At 42.5% G+C, this 18,582-nt stretch overlaps 1 protein-coding gene and 1 pseudogene across 1 annotated transcript in view; one reads left to right on the top strand and one right to left on the bottom strand.

Moving 5' to 3' along the window:
• ABL1 (ABL proto-oncogene 1, non-receptor tyrosine kinase) overlaps nucleotides 1-18,582 on the top strand; it is a 195,772-nt gene that overhangs the window by 13,658 nt on the left and 163,532 nt on the right. The gene's annotated exons all lie outside the window — the stretch shown is intronic.
• On the bottom strand, nucleotides 308-1,056 carry LOC108513944 (60S ribosomal protein L37 pseudogene; annotated as a pseudogene).

Genomic DNA, 18,582 nt, shown 5'->3' with positions numbered 1-18,582 from the left:
TGGAATAAATGAGAAATTAAACTTTTATTCACTTATAAGGAATGAAAGTTCTCAAATAGTTAACTTATTTTCTTATGTATCCTAGGACTTTTTATCTAGTTCCAGGGTTTCTTTCCCAATGAATAAACTTACATATGTTTATTTTATTTATTTATTTTGTATTTTATGAACCAGAACATTAATTGTGAAGCTACGTTTATTGAAATTCTTGGCTGGGCTCTGTGGCTCATGCCTGTAATCCCAGCACTTTAGGAGGCCAAGGTGGGCGGATCACTTGAGCTGAGGAGTTTGAGACCAGCCTGGCTAACATGGTGAAAACCCGTCTCTACTTAAAAATTAGCCAGGCGTGATGATGTACACCTGTGATCCGAGCTACCTGGGATTGTGCCACTGCACTCCAGCCTGGGCGACAGAGCGAAACCCTGTCTTTTAATTTAAAAAAAAAAAAAAAAGGCAATTCTTGAGATGAACTGGCTGCTGCAGCTGCCCTCTTGGGTTTAGGTGTTGTTCCTTTATGGAAATCCGTGCCTGAATCTGCGGTGTACATTTTTTAGGTGCCTCATTTGGTCCCAGTGGCCTTTAGTCTTTTAGCCTTGGCACTCCAGTCATACTTCCTCTTGCGCTTGGTGGGGTAGCCACATTTGCCGCAGGTAGACTTTGGAAGGTGATAGGCCTTAGAGCCACAGTGGCAGCACAACGTGTACATCGTATTGCAACGCTTTTCAGATGATAAGGTTCCCTTTGTCATCTCCTTTCTGTGTTTATTTTTTTATTGGGTAAAATATACACGAAAATTACCATTTTAACGTGTTTAGGTGTGTAATTCAGTGGCATTAAGTATATTCACAGGGATGCAATCATCACCACTATCCATTTTCAGAACTTTTTCATCATCCTAAGTAGAAACTCTATAACCGTTAAAAAATAATATCCCATCTCCCTCTTTCCCCACCTCTTGGTAACCACTTTTATGCTTTTTCTCTCTATGAATTTGCTCATTCTAGGACTTCATATAGCTATTATAATACAATATTTGCCCTTTTGTATCTGGCTTCTTTCACTTAGCATTTTTTTTTGGGGGGGACGGAATTTCACTCTTGTTGCCCAGGCTGGAGTGCAATGGCGCCATCTCGGCTCACTGCAACCTCCTCCTCCCGGAGTTCAAGTGATTCTCCTGCCTCACCCTCCCAAGTAGCTAGGATTATAGGCATGTGCCACCACATCCGGCTAATTTTGTGTTTTTAGTAGAGTCGGGATTTCTCCATATTGGTTAGGCTGGTCTTGAACTCCTGACCTCAGGTGATCTGCCTGCCTTGGCCTCCCAAAGTGCGGGGATTACAGGCATGAGCCACCGCACCCGGCCTCACGTAGCATGTTTTAAAGGTGCATCTGTTGTTGCATGTATCGGAATTTCCTTCTTTTTCTTTTTGGAGACGGAGTCTCGCTCTCTTGCCCAGGCTGGAGTGCAGTGTCGCAATCTCGGCTCACTGCAAGTTCCGCCTCCCGGGTTCATGCCATTCTGCCTCAGCCTCCCCAGCAGCTGGGACTACAGGCACACACCGCCACACCCGGCTAATTTTTTGTATTTTCAGTAGAGATGGGATTTCACCGTCTTAGCCAGGATGGTCTCAATCTCCTGACCTTGTGATCCGCCTGCCTCGGCCTCCCAAAGTGCTGGGATTACAGGCGTGAGCCACCGCGCTCGGCCGGAATTTCCTTGTTTTTTAAGGCTGAATAGTATCCTATTGTGTGTGTGTGTGTGTATACATATAGACACCAAATTTTGTCCATCTGTTGGTGGAACTTGTGTATGGTGTTTTTTTTGTTTGTTTGTTTTTGTGTGTGTGTGTTTTTGTTTGTTTTGCGACAGTCTCACTCTGTCTCCCAGACTGGAGTCAGTGATGTGATTGCCTGAGCCCAGGAGTTCAAGCTTGCTACAACCTTGACCTCTTCCTGGACTCAGACAGTACTCCCACCTCAGCCTCTCGAGTAGCTGGGACCACAGGTGTGCACTATCACCCTGGCTAATTAAAATAAATATTTTTATAGAGACAGAGTCTTGCCATGGTGTCCAAGCTGGTCTTGAACTTCTGGGCTCAGGGGATACTCCTGCCTCAACCTCCCAAAGTGTTAAGATTACAGGATTGAGCCCCCTTGTGCAACCTGATTTTTAAACAGTTTAAAATATATATATAATATGCATACAGAAAGGGGCACAAATTGTAAATGTACAGCTTGATGCATGATCACAAAATGAATCCTCCATGTTCCACTATCTTGCTCAAGAAGTAGAAAATTATGAGCACACCCCAGAAAACCTTGTGCCCTCTTCCAGTTTCACTCCTGCCTTCCTCCTCCTCAGAGTCTTACGTTTCAGCACCATCGATTAGTTTCCCCTGTTTTTGTTTGTAATATTCCCTTGTTATCCTTTTAATGTCTGTAGGGTCTGTGGTGACTTTTCCGTTCCTCATATTTGTAATTTGTGTTTTTTCTCTCTTTCTCTGTCACACACACCTTTTCAGTTAGTTTTGCTGAAGGTTTACCAATTTTATTAATCTTTTCAAAAAAATTTGTTAACTTTCTCAGTTGTTTCCATTTTATTGATTTCTGCTCTTTATTTTCTTTCTTTTACTTAAAATTTTTTTTGTTTGTTTTTAGAGATGGGGTCTCGCTATGTTGCCCAGGATGGTCTCAAACTCCTGGCTTCAAGCGATCCTCCTGCCTTGGCCTCCCAAGGCGCTGGGATTATAGCATGAGCCACTTGCACCCAGCCTACTTTGGGTTTAATTTGTTCTTTTTTTCTGGCTTCTTAAAGTAGAAATTTAGATTGATTCCAAACCTTGGTTGTCCAACATAAGCATTTAAAGCTGTGTATTTCCTTCTAAACACTGTGTTAGCTCTGTCACATAAGTTTTCATGTGTCATTATCAAAGTGTTTGATTTCCACATATTTGGGAATTCTAGATATCTTGGTTTCTAATTTAATTTCATTGTGGTCAGAGAACATCCTCTGTAAAATTTCAGTCTTCTGACATTTACTGAGACTAATTTTATGGCCCAGCATATAACCTGTCTTAGCGAATGTTCCATTTGTACTTGAAAAGAGTATGTGTTGTTGCATGTAGTTTTCTATAAACCAAGTTGTTTCATGCTTTTGTTTAACATCTTCTGTATTCTTACTTTTTATTTTTTACATATTTCATCTATAGCTTTGCTGAAGTTTTTTGGGGGGCAGTATCTCTCTTTTTTACTGAGAGTGATGCTGAAGATCAACAGCTATAATGATATATTTGTTTATTTTTTCCTTTAATTCTATCACTTCTTTTAGTCTTTTTTTTTTTTTTGAGACGGAGTCTCGCTCTGTCGCCCGGCCTGGAGTGCAGTGGCCGGATTTCAGCTCACTGCAAGCTCCGCCTCCCGGGTTTACGCCATTCTCCAGCCTCAGCCTCCCGAGTAGCTGGGACTACAGGCGCCAGCCACCTCGCCCGGCTAGCTTTTTGTATTTTTTAGTAGAGACGGGGTTTCACCGTGTTAGCCAGGATGGTCTCGAACTCCTGACCTCGTGATTCGCCCGTCTCGGCCTCCCAAAGTGCTGGGATTACAGGCTTGAGCCACCGCGCCCGGCCTCTTTTAGTCTTAAAAGCATTTATTCGGCTGGGTGCAGTGGCTCACACCTGTAATCCCAGCACTTTGGGAGGCTGAGCGGGTGAATCATAAGGTCAGGAGTTCAAGACCAGCCTGGGCCAAGATGATGAAACCCTGCCTCTACTAAAAATGCAAAAATTAGCTGGGCGTGGTGGCAGGTGCCTATAATCCCAGCTACTTGGGAGGCTGAGGCAGGAGAATCGCTTGATTCTCTGGCAGGTGGAGGTTGCAGTGAGCCGAGATAGTGCCATTGCACTCCAGCCTGGGCGACAGAGTGAGACTCTGTCTCAAAAAAAAAAAAAAAAAAGCATTTATTAGAAAACAGGAAAGACTGAAAAAGTACAAGAGAACTAAGCATGTAACTCAAGAAGCCAGAGAACCAAAGTAATCCCACAGTACACAGAAGAGAATAATAAAAATAAAAACAAATTAAGAATGGAAATGATCAATAAAACTAAAAGCTAACTTTGAAAAATAGTATTGATCTAGGCACACTTCTGGTAAGACTAATGAAGAAAAAGAAAAGGTACAATATTTAGAAAATAAACAATATTTAGAATGAAAATATAACTATAAATATTCTGTCAGTTTTTGCCTCTTTTTTTGTTTGTTTTCTGGAGACAAGATCTCTGTCACTCAGGCTGGAGTGCAGTGGCAATCTTAGCTCACTGCAACCTCCGTTTCCCAGGCTCAAACTGTTCTCCCACCTGAGCCTCCTGAGTAGCTGGGACTGTGGGCATGCGCCACCACGTCCAGCTGATTTTTTTTTTTTTTTTTTTTTTTTTGTAGAGATGGGGTTTCACCATGTTACCCAGGCTGGTCTTGAACTCCTGGGCTCAAGCAATCTGCCCTTCTAGGCCTCCCAAAGTGCTGGGATTACAGGTGTGAGCCACTGTGCCTGGCTGGTTTTTTTTTTTTTTTTTTTTTTTTGAGACGGGGTCTCGCTCTGTTGCCCAGGCCTGGAGTGCAGTGGAGTGATCTCTGCTCACTACAAACTCTGCCTCCTGGGTTCATGCCATTCTCCTGCCTCAGCCTCCCGAGTAGGTGGGACTACAGGTGCCCACCACCACGCCCAGCTAATTTTTTGGTATTTTTTTTTTTTTTAGTAGAGATGGGGTTTCACCGTGTTAGCCAGGATGATTTCAATCTCCTGACCTGGTGGTATGTCTGCCTCGGCCTCCTAAAGTGCTGGGATTATAGGCGTGAGCCATGGCACCTGGCCTGTTTTTTTTTTTTTTTTTTTTTCATAGTTTGTGTTTTTCTGCTGAGATTCACCATGTTTTCATTCATTAGGCCTATCTTTTCCTCTAGATCCTAGAAGGTATTTGTAATAAAGACCGTACCTGCCAATTTAAATATCTGAGTCATCTTGGGGTCTGTTTTTATTGATTGCTTTTTCTGCATAGTATAAGTCAGATTTTCCTGCATTTTTGCATGTTAAATAATTTTGATTGTATGCCAGACATGTGGGTGTTATATTGTAGGGATTCTCTATCTTGTTATCTTTCTTTAAATAAGTTTTCATTTTGTTTTGATAAGTCGTTAGGTTACTGTAGTTACTTAAATTACTGTAAGTTACTGGTTGTTAAGTTCGTTTGACCCTGCCAGGTTTGGTTTTATGTTTTGTTAGTATAGATTTATCCTCGGTCCAGACATCCGGCCCTTACAATAGAGGGTAGTCTTTAGACTTAATGCTTGGCCTTTTTGGGATCAAAACAAAATGACAAGTGCTCAGCAAAGTCTCTCCACCCTGGATGAACTGGTACTTGAATGTCTTCCAGCACTGTGAAACCTCTGTGTCTGTGCAGTTCTCAGCCTCACAGCCACTGCTGTCTGCTAAACTTTATAGAATCTGGAAGCCATGGACCCATAGGATGCCTCCCACCATCTTCTGCCTACCTCTATGTTCTATTACCCCACCCCGGCCCTCATCTTCTCTCAGATTTCTTGCCATACAAATTCTACCTGCTTCAGCATCCTCAAATCCAAGTCTTTGCTTCCTCAGTTCACAGAGATGGCTGCTATCAGTTTAGGTTTCATCTCCCTGCACTGTGTTTGGGAAGGTGCCCCAGGCAGGAAGTTGGAGGCAACATGCAACTGACCTTACGTTTTCTCTTTCCTCAAGGGTCACAGCCTGTCGTCTTAATGCCTGAAAACAGTCATCTCAAATATTTTATTCAGCCGTACAATTGCTTAGGACAAAAGGATGTCTAATACCACTTTTACTGCATTATGGACAGAAGCAGAAGTTCAATTCTGCATAACTTTTTTTCTTTTATTTTTTTGAGANTTCTTGCCATACAAATTCTACCTGCTTCAGCATCCTCAAATCCAAGTCTTTGCTTCCTCAGTTCACAGAGATGGCTGCTATCAGTTTAGGTTTCATCTCCCTGCACTGTGTTTGGGAAGGTGCCCCAGGCAGGAAGTTGGAGGCAACATGCAACTGACCTTACGTTTTTCTCTTTCCTCAAGGGTCACAGCCTGTCGTCTTAATGCCTGAAAACAGTCATCTCAAATATTTTATTCAGCCGTACAATTGCTTAGGACAAAAGGATGTCTAATACCACTTTTACTGCATTATGGACAGAAGCAGAAGTTCAATTCTGCATAACTTTTTTTCTTTTTATTTTTTTGAGACGGAGTCTCACTCTTGTCGCCCAGGCTGGAGTGCAGTGGCATGATCTCGGCTCACTGCAACCTCTGCCTCCTGGGTTCAAGCAATTCTCCTGCCTCAGCCTCCTGTGTAGCTGGGACTACAGGCATGCACCACCGCACCAGGCTATTTTTTTTTTTTTATATATTTTTAGTAGATGGGTTTTCATCATGTTGGCCAGGTGGGTCTCGAACTTCTGACCTCAAGTGATCCACCTGTCTCAGCCCCCCAAAGTGCTGGGATTACAGGCGTGAGCTATAGCGCCCCGCAAGACTTTTTTTTTTTCTTTGAGACGGAGTTTTGCTCTTGTTGCCCAGGCTGGAGTGCAATGGCGCAATCTTGGCTCACCTGCAACCTCCATCTCCTGGTTCAAGTGATTCCCCTGCCTCAGCCTCCCCTTTAGCTGGGATTGTGGGCATGTGCCACCATACCGAGCTCATTTTGTGTTTTCGGTAGAGACGGAGTTTCTCCACGTTGGTCAGGCTGGTCTCAAACTCCTGACCTCAGGTGATCTGCCTGCCTCAGCCTCCCAAAGTGCTGGGATTAACAGGCGTGAGCCACTGCGCCCAGCCTCCGGCCAGACTTTTAAATGTGAGCCTTGCAGGTAGTTGTGCAGTATTATCTCCCAGCCTTAATTTGCCCTTCTTTGATGACTCATGAAGGTAAGCACCTTTTCATATGTTTACTGGCCATTTGAAATATTTGTGTACCTATGTATCTCTTGCTAGTTCACCTCTTTTGTCCATTTTTCTATTTATGTTTGTTCCTCATTGATTTTTAGGAGTTATTTATATATTCTCTCCTTTTTTTTTTTCTTCATTGTTTGAGGCAGAGTCTCATTCCGTTGCCCAGGCTGGAGTGCAGTGGCATAGTCTCAGCTCACTGCAACCTTGACCTCCTGGGCTCAAGCGGTCCTCCAACTTCATCCTCCTGTGTAGCTGGGACTATAGGTGTGCGCCACCACTTCTGGTTAATTTTGGTATTTTTTTGTAGAGTTGGGGTTTTACTGTGTCACCCAGGCTGGTCTCGAACTCCTGAGCTCAAGCCATCGGCCCACCTTGGCCTCCCAAAGTGCTGGGATTATAGGCATGAGCTACTACCCCGTGCCTGCCCTGTGTTCTCTCAATACAGATCTTTTGTTGAATGTATTTATTATGACTATCTTCTTACACTTTGTGGTTCGCCTTTTCACTCTATTTATATAATTATAGACTTTGTGCTTTTTCACTCTCCCTTTTTTTTTTTTTTTTTGAGACGGGGTGTTGCAGTGTCACTCAGCCTGGATTACAGTGGTGGGATCTCAGCTTACTGCAACCCCCGCCTCCCGGGTTCAAGAGATTCTCCTGCCTCAGTCCCCTGAGTAGCTGGGATTACAAGTGCCCACCAACACGCCCAGCTAGCTTTTGTATTTTTAGTAGAGAAGGGGTTTCACCATGTTGGCCAGGCTGGTTTTGAACTCCTAACCTCAGGTGATTCGCCCACCTTGGCCTCCCAAAATGCCGGGATTATAGACATGAGCCACCGCACTGGGCTGCTTTCTCACTCTCTTAATGGTGTCTTTGATAAACCTTAATTTTGACTTAGTCTAATTTAATCTTTTGTGGTTAGTACTTTTTTTGTGGTCTGTGTAAGAAATCTTTGTGTCTACCCTAAGGTCACAAAGAAGTTTCACTCTTTTACATCTTACGTTTATAGTTCACCTGGAATTGTTTTTTCTGTGATGGGTGAAGGTTCATTTTTTCCTTCATAATGACCTAGCTCTTTAATTGAAAAGAACATCTACTGCTGTGTAAATCAGATATACATGTATGTGTGGATCTGCCGGGGAAGTCCTTACCATTAATTTGTTGCCTTTGTCTGTCCTTGCACCAGTATTACAATGTATTACTGAGCTTTAAAATCAATCTTAATGCCTGGTAGAATAGGCCTCTTGTTTTGTTCTTCAATATTGTCTTGGCTTGCTTCTTTGTATTCCATATACATTTTAGAGTGGGTTTTATCAGCTTCCATACCCAATCAGAAATACCCTTAAGGATTTTCTTCTCTGATTGCACTAAATCTATAGGTTTCTTTGATCCTAGAAATGAATAATAGAATATAAAAAATTCTTACTGATGAAAGAATGCCATTTTGGGAGACTTTTTTTTTTTTTCTGTTAATGATAAAGGCTACATGATTCCTGTCAACTGTTTCAGATTTTCAACTTTCAGAATACCTGCTGCTGCTTTCCAATTCGCCTTTCTCTGTTCTTTTTTTTTTTCCAATTGTTCTTTGACACTCAGTACTTGTCCCTTGATAGTGGAGACCATGTTTATACATTTTCATGGATCGAACAGTATTTTTTTTAACAGACTAGCTACTCAGTGAATACGCAGTTGAATCTACTTGTTTGGCAGGTTCAGGCATTGAACAAGTACTCAGTGCCTGTTCTGTATCAGGTACTGTGTCAGTCTGGTGTAATAGAGCCAGGAACAACATAGGCAACAAAAGGCTCTTTGTGTCTAATTTATATTCCTGAGGACCACCATTGGCCATCTGCTTGGAGGAATGGTTATGGCTTGAATAAACAGTGTAGAGTGGGTCCAGGGAACTGGCTGAGGAAAGGGGACATTTACTCAATCTGATCTTTGTTAAGCAATAGAGAGACCCCTGGTGGAGCCAGCAGTACCCTTTATCTATAATAGTTTGGTTTTCATCTTTTTTTATGTCAGTGGCTGCTTGTGACCCCTCCCCAAATCTGGTGGACTCATTTTCTCTGTGTATTTAATTTTTCTCCTGGAAGTGACTAACAGCTGCTTCTTAAGTCCTCATTCCTTTCTCCAGGTTTCCGACGCTGCCATAATTTGTTCTATCCACTTGGGATACTGCTGTAGTGGGAATATTGTTCCTGTTACCATCTTCTGGTTACGAACCTTTTCCCCAGCTTGTGGTCAAATCCCAGGGGTCTGATGGATCCCACTCATTTTAGGATGTGTATGTGAAGCTCACGTTACAGGCACAGGTTTTTTTTTTTTTTTTTTTACTGTGTCCATCTGTTCTTAGAGGAGCAAAGGCTAGCATGATCTTTAAACTCCTCCTTTAAGAGTACTGAATTTCTGCCAGGAGCGTGACTTGTTCCTCAAGTGTCGCTAGGTTAATTGGTATTAGCAATGAGGGATGAAATTGGGAAATCTTAAAAAGTAGAGAATTCCTTCAGATTTCATTCTTGAGAGGTAGAAAACAAGAAATAGAATTGCTAAACAAAGAAGGGGAGTGTTTTTTAATAGAGATATTTTTATATGAGAATAAGAGGATGGGGCCGTAATCTGAGGATGCCTGTCTTGGTTGCTCTTTGGCTTAGTTGTGTCTTGGGTTGGTTTGCTTCCTGTACAGATCGTGAGTTACTAGGGGCTGAATTTACAGTAATATCTAAACTGATTGGAACCTTCACTTGAATAGAGTTTAGTTTTGGCATATTCACTTGTAGAGAAAGGAAGGCAGCCAATCCAGTATGAAGAGTTTAGTCAAAACAAATAGCTCCCAGATTTGCCCTGGTAGTGAATAGATTCAGCATAAATGTTTGCAGTTTCTACTTCTTCAGTATCGTATAGTAATTTATTGTTTTATTGATGATTCTGCAGCATCCTAAGTTGCAAAGAGTGTCTCTTGTGGATGTGTAAAGTTAAAAAAATTTTCTTTTCTTGTAGCAGGGTCTCAGTATTGCTCAGGATGGTCTTGAATTCCTGGGCTTAGGTGATTCTCCTGCCTCTGCCTCCCAGGTAGCTGTGAGTACAGGCATGCACCACTGTGCCTGGCTGTAAAGCACTTTCATATACTTTTTTTGGGAGGTCTGTGGTATAGGTAGGATAGTCATTATTCCTTTCTTTCAGTAGGAAAACTTGTGCTTCAGGGTAGTAGTGTTTTTAGGGTTACATTGCTGAATAGTTTTAGAACTGTGGTTGAAATCAAGTGTCTCTTGACAGCTTGAGTGTTTTTCAATTGGGAACATTACTTTTGAAGATAGACTGTATCAAAAAATGAAAACATTACTTTTTGAAGATGCAGTTTGGAAACAATTGCATAATTGAAATGAGTGTGGTCTAGTTTTAGAATTTAATCAAAGTTTTAATTTTTTCACAATTTTGAGGTACGTTTTTAATACTCAATTGAGTATTCTTATTCTTTTTTTTTTTTTTTTTTTTTAGACAGAGTCTCACTCAGTCACCCAGGCTGGAGTGCAGTGGCAAGATCTTGGCTCACTTCAATCTCTGCCAGGTTCGAGCAATTCTCCTGCCTCAGCCTCCTGAGTAATGGGATCACAGGCATGTGCCACCAAACCTGACTAATTTTTGTATTTTTAGTAGAAACAGAGTTTAGCCATATTGGCTATGTTGGTCTCGAACTCCTGGCCTCAAGTGATCTACCCACTTCAGCCTCCCAAAGTGCTGCGATTACAGGTGTGAGCCACTGCGCCCAGCCTCTATTGAATATTCTTACCCTTTGGTAGTTGGGTGTTTTGGTGTGTAACAAACATACTTTATGTATGCTCTTACGATTTATAATTTTATACTGTTAGGAAATTTTATAATTATAAAATTATTTATAATTTTAAAAAATCTGTATATTGCCCTACAAGCTTTGTGGCAGTTTTAAGATTTATTTTAAAATTAAATTGAACATTTTTTTGTTTTGTTTTTTTGAGATATAGCCTTGCTCTGTTGCCCAGGCTGGGGTGCAATGGCGCAATCTTGGATTACCGCAACCTCTGCCACCTGGGTTCAAGCAGTTCTCCTGCCTCAGCCATTCGAGTAGGTGGGATTACAGGCACCCACCACCACATCTGGCTAGTTTTTGTATTTTTAGTAGAGACCGGGTTTCACCATGTTGGCCAGGCTGGTTTTGAACTCCTGACCTCAGGTGATCCGCCTGTCTTGGCCTCCCAAGGTGCTGGGATTACAGGTGTGAGTCACTGTGCTCGGCCTAAATTGAACACTTTTGAGTAGATAATACATTTTCTAATTTAAACTACAAAAATACAGTACAAATGTGCATTTTCCGAAGCTTCCTTACGCCTCTGCCACTCTATCCTTTTCCTTCTCCTACTCCTCTGGAAAGCATTTTTTGTATTATTATTATTATTTTTCATCCTTCCAGTGTTCTTTTTTGCAAATACAAGCAAATATATATTTATTACACAAAAGATAGCATACAGTGTATACTGTTCTGTACCTCTTTTTTGTTTTTCCCTTAATAGATCCTCAGGATCTCCCCATATTGGAATATGTATCTCTTCCTTCTTTTTATGGCTGCATTGAATTCCACTATCTTAGAAGTATAATTGGTTTTCCAACCAGTTCCCTTTCTGGACTTTTGGAGTGTTTGCAGTCTTTAGCTATTATAAACAGTGCTTCAGAGATAACCTTATAGCTGTGGGAGAGATTCCTAAAAGTCGGGGCACTGGGCTAAAGGGTACCTGCATTTGTCATTTCTGTTAGCAGACGGATTCTACTTAGTAGGTAGCTACCATTTTGTGTATGTCTGTGTGTATATATATATATATGTGTATGTGTGTGTGTGTACATATATATGTGTGTGTGTATATATATATATATTTTTTTTTTAAGAAGGGTCTGGCTCTGTTACATAGGCTGGAGTGCAGTGGCATGACCTCGGCTCACTGGGGCCTCAGTCCTCAGGGCTTAAATGATACTCCTGCCTCAGCCTCTTTAGTAGCTGGAACTATAGATGTATGCCACTATGCCTGGCTGTTTACTGTATTTTTTGTAGAGATGGGGTTTTGCCATGTTGCCCAGGCTGGTCTTAAACTCCTGGACTCAAGTGCTTCCTCGGCCTTCCAGAGTGCTGGGATTATAAGCATGAGCCACCACACCTGTGTTAATATAGAGTAATAGAGATCTATATAGGTAGATATTTCCACATTTTCTTCCATAGACATTATTCTAGTTTACAGTCCCACCGCTGGTAATACAGAAGGTGCCTTCATCCCAAAGCCTAGCTAAGGGAGTGTATTGTCAAACTTTGGGACTTTTTCCAATCCAATATATGAGAAATAGTATTTTAGTGTGGTTTTAAATGGTAGCTTCCCTGTGAGTGCGGTTGAACATTCTTTTTTTGTTTTGTTTTTTGAGACGGAGTTTCGCTCTTATTGCCCGGGCTGGAGTGCAGTGGTGTGATCTCAGCCCACCACAACCTCAGCCTCCCGGGTTCAAGCAGTTCTTCTGCCTCAACCTCCCAAGTAGCTGGGATTACAGGCATGTGCCACCTCACCTGGCTAATTTTGTATTTTTAGTAGAGACAGAGTTTCTCCATGTTGGCCGGGCTGGTCTTGAACTCCCGACCTCAGGTGATCCACCCACCTCAGCCTCCCAAAGTGCTGGCTGGGATTACACGTGTGAGCCACTGTCCCTGACCAGTTGAACGTTTTTAACATGTTTAAGGGAGACATATACTTATCTTTCTGTGAACCATCTCACCAGGTTCTTTGTGTGGTAGATATTTAAACAGGAAACTATGTAGGGCCTAGTTGGTTGCCTACATAGAATCCACTACCCTGTCTATGCCCCTTCACTGCCCAGGCATGTCACAAGGAACTGCCCTATCCCCAGCTCCAGAGGACCTGCTGAGTAGGTGCTTTTTTCAGCCCTGCTTGTATAATAGAATCTCCTCAGGAACTTGAAAAGACTGTTTCCAGGTCTACCCCCAAGGATCAATTTAATTGGTCTGGGGAAGAGACCTGAATATCAGTTTTTTATTTTTAGTTTTTTAGTAAGGAGAGACTTTATTAAGATTTTTCTTTTTTTTTGAGATGGAGTCTCGCGCTGTCGCCCAGGCTGGAGTGCAGTGACGCGATCTCTGCTCACTGCAAGCTCTGCCTCCCGGGTTCACGCCATTCTCCTGCCTCAGCCTCCCGAGTAGCTGGGACTACAGGCGCCCGCCACCTCGCCCGGCTAATTTTAAAAATTTTTAATAGAGACAGGGTTTCACCATGCTGGCCAGGATGGTCTCAATCTCCTGACCTCGTAATCTGCTCACCTTGGCCTCCCAAAGTGCTGGGATTATAGGCGTGAGCCACCGCGCCTGGCCCGAAAAGGATTTTTCAAGGGGGAAAAAGGACTGTTGAAATAGGGAAGACACTCTGGCCATAAGGAGGTGTGCAAGCATCTTCTTTTCAAAAAATGTTTTCCATTTTAAAAGTTTTTTAAATTTTATTTTATTTATTTATTTATTTTGAGATGAAGCCTCACTTGGTCTCCCAGGCTGGAGTGCAGTGGCGTCATCTCAGCTCACTGCAACCTCTGCCTCTGGAGTTCAAGTGATTCTCCTGCCTCAGCCTCCCAAGTAGCTGGGACTACAGGTGTATGCCACCACACCTGGCTAATTTTTGTATTTTTTGTAGAGTCGGGGTTTCACTATGTTGGCCAGGCTGGTGTCGAACTCCTGACCTGAGATGATCCACCCACCTTGGCCTCCCAAAGTGCTGGGATTACAGATGTGAGCCACTGCGCCCGGCTACCAGGACATGTTTAAAGAACCCAGTACCTCAGGTTTAAGGAGCTTTTATGTTTGGTCCAGACTATGTTTCAGGGAAGCCACAAGGCAGAGTTTAAAGCCTGCTGAGCACCAAGCTGGTTCTTGGTGCTAGCATGACTGAGACTAGTGAAAAAGTCATGTTGAGGCATCCGCTTAGTTCCAGTGTCTTCCTTTACATCTGCTTGTGCCTACTGTTTGCCACCTTTGCCAGTGTGTTAAAACAGCCTCTGTCTCAGAACAGTGTCTTTTTTTTTTTTTTTTTTTTTTGAGATGGAGTCTCACTCTGTTGCCTAGGCCAGAGTGGTACAATCTCGGCTCACTGCAACCTCCACCTCTCAGGTTCAAGAGATTCTCCTGCCTCAGCCTACTGAATAGCTGGGATTACAGACGTGTGCCACCACACCCAGCTAATTTTTTGCATTTTTAGTAGAGATGAGGTTTCACTGTATTGATCAGGCTGGTCTCAAATTCCTGACCTCGTGATCTGCCCGCCTCTGCCTCCCAAAGTGCTGGGATTACAGGCATGAGCCACTGCAGTGTCCTTTCTTGAGGGATGGTGGCCTTTTAGGAGGAAAGCAAAAAGATAAGACCCAAGGCAAAGGAAGTTGTAGTCTCAGTGCAAAGATACAATCAGAACATTGCATAAGGGGGAAAGAAATGTCATGCTAGTGTTTGTATTTTAATTGCCTTTCCTTATTTAGCCCAATAGTAATATCAGGTAACTTGGGTTGAATGCTTACTAAGTTCCAGGCAGTAGTCGAATAACTTTTAATATTTAATATTCAGAACAATAGGGAAGAAATGAAAAGTAAGAACTTACTAGCACATCCAGAGTGTTTATATTTCTTGAAAAGCTCATTAGAGGTGGTTGCTGGAATGAGACAGTTAGTGTGCATGAACAAGAACACGCAAAAATATTAAAACATGATATGAGTGATGGTAATATAGCAGGTCCCCAAATAATGGCCTTTTGTTCACTGTTGTTTCATTATCATGTTGATGAGGAAAAAAAAAAAATCAGTTCCCTACTGGAGCTACTGTCTGTTTGGAATTTACACATTGTTTCATGTCCTTGTGGAACTTAACTCTTGTTTATATCAATTACCTTGCTGATTGATGGACCAATCATGGAAAATTAGTATTGTTTTATGTCATTTTGCTCAAAGCCCCAGTTTCCAAGAACCTATCAATGACATTAAGTGAGAACTTACTGTAGTTACTCCCTCCCCATTCAAAACAAAATTATTGTTTAGTGGATATAAGGAGAAAAAATTTTTTCCCTTAGATGTATCCTTCTGTGTGATATGTCTTTTTCTTTTGAGACAGGGTCTTGCTCTGTCCCCCAGGCTGGAGTGCAGTGGCACAATCTTGATTCACTGCAACCTCCACCTCCCTCATTCAAATAATTCTCCTGTCTCAGCCTCCTGAGTAGCCGGGACTACAGGTGCGTGGCAGCAAGCCTGGCTAATTTTTGTATTCTTTTTAGTAGAGACATGGTTTTACTATGTTGGCCAGGCTGGTCTTGCACTCCTGACCTCAAGTGATCCACATGCCTCAGCCTCCAAAGTGCTGGGATTATAGGACTGAAACACTGTGCCTGGCCCGGTAAGTGTCTTTTTAGGCAAGCAGTTCTTATGTTGTTTGTTAGTGGTAAGCTGCCTTTGTAGCTCTTGTGTTACCTTGACTGAGACATGATGTGATGTTTAGTTAGTAGCATCCTCCTCAGCACTGTCTTATTCACAGTCATTGTCAATCTAAATGCATAGTGCTTCCCGATCTTTTTTTTTTGAAGGCTTTTACAAAAAGTTTAATTGAGATATGGTTACAATGGAGAAAAGCCTTCAGGAAATATAAAATAAAAAATTTTAAGCTTTATTATAAAATCAACACACATTTTTGTAAATTATTCAGTCAAGGAAAATTGATTCAGAAAGCCATTTGAAATTCAATCAGCGTGATCAATGATAGTTTAACCCCTATTCAAATGAAAATTAATCCTCTCGTAGTCAAAGTAAGGAAGATGTAGGTACCCTAAGACCATTTTCAGGGTGCATTTGGGTTATATTACTTCCACATCAGGAACTCCTAATTACTGTATGGATTTTATAAGTTGATCCAACCATGGTATGACTTCTGTGGGTGCTGGTAAGTCCACATTGCTTTGTATTAACGTATAATCATGGCTGGGTGCAGTGGCTCATACTGCAATTTCAGCAGTTTGGGAGGCTGAGGTGAGAAGATTGCTTGAGCCCAGGAGTTTGAGATCAGCCTCTAACATAGGGAGACCTCAACATAGGGAAACCCCATCTCTACAGAAAATAAAAAATAACAATAAAAGATGTGTAACACAGTATTAAAGTGAATCAGAAGAGTTACTAAGTTATGATCCTTTAATTGAATCGAAGTTTTTTGTTTAAATTGGCTTCCTGAGGAGTTTCCAGTAAATTAATAATGAATTTTGTAATTAATATTATGTTAATATTAATAGTTATTTTTAATCAGGTTACTGCCCTGCATGCCAACTTCCACTGAAGTGGGAATGTTTCACAGTGACTCAGTGGCCAATTAGCAATGCTCAGATTCCCCATTTATTGAGAGATTCACATACACACAATCAATCAATTAAACATTCACAATGTGGTTATTAAAGGCACTAATTAGGGGAACAGTGAACCACAGGGTTGGCTCAGAAGTTCGGAGCACTGATGGACCCTCAAGTGGGTTGGAAGTCCCTTGGATGCTGGTAAGTGAGGAGTGGCTGTTCCTCTCCAAGAGAGCCTCTGGGCGGCAATTGTCATGCTAGGAGGAGGCCTCAGAGTTCTCATGGACCAAGATTCCAAAGGCGCCCCAGACGTCATCAGCTCCTTGCTGTGTGTATGATTCTCCACAGGTCTGCCCAGTGTCATGGTCTCAGCCAGCTCTTGACTCCATTTTCCATCGGTGGTGGTCCTGTGCCACAGCAGGTGTTGTTATCTCACCACCTTATTCTGTTAGACATATGTTTATCACTTTGAAGAAAAACAATTTTACTGCGATCTCAGTTGCCAGTCTAGTACACATGTGCTTATCATTGTTTGCTTTTCTTTTGAGACAAGGTCTTGCTCTGTCACCCAGGCTGAATTGCAGTGGCACGATCATGGCTTACTTCAGCCCCTAACTCCTAGGCTCAAGGGATCCTCCCACCTCAGTCTCTTGAGTAGGTGGGACTACAGGTGTGCACCACCCCATACCCAGATTTTTTTTTTTTTTTTTTGTAGAGAAGGGTCTCACTATGTTGAACTCCTGGTGGCCTCAAGCAGTCCTCCCACCTCGGCCTCGCGAAGTATTGGAATTACAGGTGTGAGCCACTGCAACTGGTCTTTGCTTATCACTGTGAGGGGTAAACAGTTGCACGGTGGGCTTAATGCCACCTAACACGAGTGACTTCATGTTGAGACAGTGGATCACAAATGATTATTACATAGCAATGAACGGCCACAGGTACATAGGCTAAGGCGCAACATTCCTGCTTCTGGGATATCCTTTAGTCAAAGGGCTGGAAGGGTCCTGAAGGTTTGCCACTTCTCCGTGTTGAGGTACAGAGTTCCTAGACTAAGGGACTGGCTGCATTATTATGTGTGAGTGCTAGTCATGGTGCTTCCTGGCACCCACAAATGCTATAGCAGACACATGGTGGAGGGAGAGGAGCGGAATACCAGTTACCACGCTGGAGTAACAGTCACCGCACTGATACACCAGTTACCACACTGGTGTACCAGTTACCACGCTGGAGTAACAGTTACTGCACGGATATACCAGTTACCATGCCAGAGTGACTGGTTTTTACCAAGGTCTTGGTTTTGACCGAGACCTTGGAGTTGTACAGAAAGGGCGAGACCATGCCTGTCCTCAGACTTTTCCAATCTAGTATAGAGAAAAACAGGAGCAAGATAAGAACAATGTACTGAAAAGGAAATTGGATAAGGACCTGGAAAAAGGGGTGAAGTGAGCTGGTTGGGATTGGCGAGTGCCACAGCTTCTTCCCTGTTGACAAATCAATGCCGTGGTGGCTGTGGTGTCTCTGACCCAGACCTTCTCAGGCAGGGCCTGGTGCCCTTTACAGAGCAGTTGTGAAGAGAAAGGAACCTAGCCATGTGACCTTTTGTTCCACAGATCTAGTCCTTTGCTGTAATGCGAGACTCAGTCGTCAGCCCACTGAGTCATGTATGTTCTCTGGTTGCCCCTGGTTTTGGCTGAACTCAAAGGGTGGCTATTTGTGAGGAGTATTGGTACTTTTTGCCACTTGTGTGCCCTAACTGTGCTGGATGCCATTTTGGGGATTATGCTCAGCAGTGAGTCACATAAGATGCACACATAGCTTTTCGGTGATTAATCCAGGACAGTGCCTTTACTGACATACTTCTGAGATGTACTGATGATGACTACATTTAAAGCTTTTTCTCCATTGGCTAGCAGTTGAGACCCATTTCAACAAAAGCGCTTCCATCTCTCCTGAAGTGCATTGGGAAAACTGGAGGGCATTACTAGATTTATAGATGATGGGCTTTAATAACCCGTCTTAGCCAGACTCCAGGTTTTGGCATATATTCCGTACCTGTTATTGCTGCCATTGAGGACTTTCTCTGTGTTAGGCACTATGTAGTTTTCTTGACATATTTTTTTTTTAAATAATGCTTTTGGTAACTTTGGTAATTTGGTAAACTTGGCAATTTGGTAAATTTGGTAATAAAGAGCCTTTATTCTTTTTTTTTTTT

This window comes from Rhinopithecus bieti, unplaced genomic scaffold, assembly GCF_001698545.2.
Source record: "Rhinopithecus bieti isolate Rb0 unplaced genomic scaffold, ASM169854v2 scaffold_31823, whole genome shotgun sequence".
Lineage (NCBI taxonomy): Eukaryota > Metazoa > Chordata > Mammalia > Primates > Cercopithecidae > Rhinopithecus > Rhinopithecus bieti.
This window is presented reverse-complemented; position numbering and strand designations above follow the sequence as displayed.